This window comes from Equus quagga, chromosome 20 (genome assembly GCF_021613505.1).
Source record: "Equus quagga isolate Etosha38 chromosome 20, UCLA_HA_Equagga_1.0, whole genome shotgun sequence".
In the NCBI taxonomy this organism is placed as follows: domain Eukaryota; kingdom Metazoa; phylum Chordata; class Mammalia; order Perissodactyla; family Equidae; genus Equus; species Equus quagga.
In genome coordinates this window covers 1,359,374-1,363,322 of record NC_060286.1, presented here as the reverse complement: position 1 = coordinate 1,363,322, position 3,949 = coordinate 1,359,374, and the positions used below count along the sequence as shown (strand labels likewise).

The following is a 3,949-nucleotide window of genomic DNA, read 5'->3' as shown; positions in this document are numbered from 1 at the left end:
TTGACGTCTACTTTGTCTGATATAAGTATGGTGACATCTGCTTTCTTATGTTCATTATTAGCTTGGAGTCTCGTCTTCCATCCCTTCACTCTGAGTCTGTGTTTGTCTTTGGGGCTGAGGTGTGTTTCCCGGAGGCAGCATGTTGTTGGGTCTTGTTCTTTGATCCATCCTGCCACTCTGTGTCTTTTGATTGGAGAGTTCAATCCATTTACATTTAGAGTGATTATTGAAATGTGGGGGCCTAATGCTGCCATTTTATCACTTGTTTTCTGGTTCTCTGGCATTTGCTTTGTGTCTTGTCCCATGGTTTTGGACTACTAATTCAGGTAGGTAGATTTCTATATTGGCTTTCTTCTTATTTGTAATTTGTGTCTTTGTTCTTGTTATTTGTTTAGTGGTTACCAAGTGGTTTGTATAAAACATCTCATAGATGAGATAGTCCATGTTCTGATAGCCTCTTAAAAAATACAGAATTCTTCATGAATTTGTGTGTCATCCTTGCGCAGGGGCCATGCTAATCTTCTCTGTATCATTCTAATTTTAGTATATGTGCCGCCGAAGCGAGCACTGTAATCTCTTTCTTGATGACAGACCAGAAGAGAAACTGTGCAAATCTGGTTAAGAATGGCATCTCCATGGATAACAGGGTTAATTTTCAAGAATAAAACAGTATTAGGTGAGTCTCTCATTTGAAATGGTTTCCCTCAAATAATTGGGACTACTTTGGAGTTGAAAGTATTAGTAAAATTGTTCTTTTTCCTTTTATGTATGTTTCAAACTCTCATGCAGCTTCTTTCTCGTGAACTTTTTGTTGTGGCCGTATGCAGGTGGCCTGCGTGTAGATGTCAGGAAATCATTAAATAGACACATCTTCAAACACACTCTTGTTAAGCTCCAGCCAGGGGTATTTTGTCCTTTGTATTTGATATCTACAATGGTAGTATTTGATAGTGAGAAATACAATAAGTACCATGAGAAGACATTTATATCAGAAGAGAAAAATCTTTCAGATGGAATTTGGCAGAATTGATTTTTTCTGCCTGACCACTGAAGGGGTCTCTTGCCACTGTTGGTGAGGCTGCAGTGTTTCTAAGAAGTCACCACAAGGTGTTTAGAGGTCACTCAAGCTGCAGCTGTTAAGTCCAGTTTTCAGACTTTCATGCTGTTTAGTTTTATGCACTAAGGACAGGGCTGATTCCGCACTGTAGACTAAACCCCAGGGCCGAGGGGTAAACTGTGTTCTGTCACACTGCCGAAGAATAAAGGGCTGGGTCAGCCCTAGGCTAAGGTCTGCTCCAAGTGTGATGCTTTTGCCATAATAGAAATTTTTCCCAAATTGTCCCATGGAATCTTTTTATCATAGATGTCAATATGTGTACCTCTAAATAAAGGTCAAATAATTTACAAAGTTTGATTTAAATAAAATTTAAAGTAGTTTTTCATATATTTTAGATCTTAATCCTTTATTAGTTATGTTTTGTAAATATCTTTCCTCATTCTGGAAACAATTTTTACTTTTTACAGTATCTTTTGATGAGTAGAAGTTTTAAATTAAACTGTAGACTAATTTGTTAATTTTTTTAATCATTTAAGCTTTTGAGGTTTGGTTTTAAGAATTCCTCCCTACTCTCATATATTCTCATATATTTTCAAAAATTCAATGTTTTGTTTTTTACATTTAAGTGTAAAATATATCTAGAACAAACAATATAATATATATGGAACTGATTAGAGGATATGGTATGAGGTAAGGATTGAACTTATTTTTTTTACATGAATGAAGAATTGGCCCTGCACCATTTGATAAACAATCTTCAGGGCTCACTCCATCATATGTAAAATTTCCACACATGTGTGACTCTGTTTCTGACCTCTCTATTCTGTTCCATTTGGTTAGTCTATCTATTCAGACACCAATACCAATACTGTTTGTAATTTCAAAAAAATTACTGTTTATTACAAACAATTATTGTTTATTACAGACTAGAGCTCCATAAGTTAAAGTCTCACAAATATAGTGTTGAGCTCCCCCCAGAGAATTAGCAAAGTAATACCTGGAATATTAGGCCATTTTTAGAAAAAGCTAAAAACATCAAAAACAGAACTACTCACTGTTTAGGAATATATGGAAATGTAACAAAGGCATTAATGCATGCATAGAAGCCATCTGCATTCAGAATTTTATTACCTCTGAGAGGTGGAAGGGGTGTGACAAGAGAAGGGCACACAGGGGCTTCCATGGTATTTGTAATGTTTCTTTCTTAAGCTGCTAGGTGGGTACATGGGTTTATTTTATTATTCTTTACATCTTTATGTCTTAAATTTTTCCTAATGTTTTTACGAATAACAATATAAAATGCCTTTACTGCAGTAGTTCTCAGAGCGTTTAATTTGTTAAAGGCCTTGTCTTTATCCACAAAAGGTGGCATTCTGTTAGTATTTCCCAAATTTAATTGACCATGGAAACTTCTTTTCCCAGGAACACCTACTGATGCCTTGGGATTGGTTTGTTTTATGGATCCCAGATTCAGGATATGCACATTAGACCATACTGCTTATAAAGATGAGACATATCCAAGGTCTAGCCTTTTTTTAGTGTGTCATTGAGTTACAAGAAGTGCTTTGAACCCAGCAAGACATAAAGGGAGGTGCTGTGCATGTGGCTTTTACCTTAGCATCTTTCTTCAAGCTTCTGGATATTCCTATGGCTTGAATTTGTTGGGTACCTCCTCCTCCCACCCCACCCTGTGGGAGGCAGTTGAAATATTTGAAATAGAGAAATCAACAGAGCATAATTTGCACCTGGGGAGAGTACAGTTGTAACGTCCTCTTCTTTGTTTCCAAAGTGTAATGCAAAGAGCACACAGTGTAGAGAATATCTGTTATAGGAACAGGGACCACTGAAGGCCTCCATCGATCAAGAGTCATTGTGGCAGTGAATTTATTTTCACCCCATTAATAGAGCATTTTTATGATGGAGCATCCTTATAAATAACATTGTTATATAGAATATATCTTTTTGTAATAGAAGTCATTGTAATGAGACTCAGTTTTAATAAGTATTTTCTTAATGTCTAAAAATGAGGCTGGGGCTGGCCCAGTGGCATAGTGGTTAAGTTCATGCCTCTGCTTCAGTGGCCCAGGGTTCGCCAGTTTGGATTCCGGGTGCAGACCTGCACACTGCTTATCAAACCAAGCTGTGGCAGCACCCCACATACAAAATAGAGGAAAATTGGCAACAGATGTTAGCTCAAGGCTAATCTTCCTCACCAAAAAAGAAAAAAAAAAAAGCTGATTCCTACCTTTTTGCAATAGGAATGCTTTATTTGGCAGACTTCATATATATACAAAAAAGAATGCATAAATAAAGCAGCTGATTTGACCCGGCAAGCTTCAATTTCAATTCAGTGTACTTTCTTATTTATAAAGTGCAATAAAAAAGTTGGCCTTTAGAAACTGATATTCCCTGGGTGTACAAGAGTGGTAAGGCCTTTTTGTTGTTGCTATTGTTATTATTACTCTTTTAAAAAATGTAGCAAAATTCCAAGAGAAAAATTCAAAATTAGAGGTAATGTAATGTCCGTACGTATATAAAAAAGGGAACAAATGATTTTAAAATGACTTTTTGAAGATTGTGGCCCTAAATGGTGACTGCAGGCCTTGTGCCGTTTAGTATATGTGCTACTATAATCTTGCTTGAGGCTCATAAATCTTGCATTATTTGGAGTAAGTGTAGACACTCCAAATGAATTTAGAGGCAAATGTGAATGTGTTTCGGGCACAGGCTGGGTGGAGAGAATGCTGTGATCACATCTCAAAAAATTCTACTCATCTGGTCTTCTAGTGAATGGATTAGTTCCTCCATTCTTCCAATAGAACATAAGCATATGAAAACTTTGAAGTGTGAGAGGCAATGGCAAAGAAAACAATAAACTGTGCATGTGAGACT

General features: G+C 36.6%; 1 non-coding gene across 1 annotated transcript; it reads right to left on the bottom strand.

Moving 5' to 3' along the window:
* Positions 1-461: 461 nt before the first annotated feature.
* Positions 462-568, bottom strand: LOC124231172 (U6 spliceosomal RNA). Its single transcript, XR_006886403.1, has one exon. It is a non-coding gene; the product is annotated as a U6 spliceosomal RNA (small nuclear RNA).
* Positions 569-3,949: the final 3,381 nt, after the last annotated feature.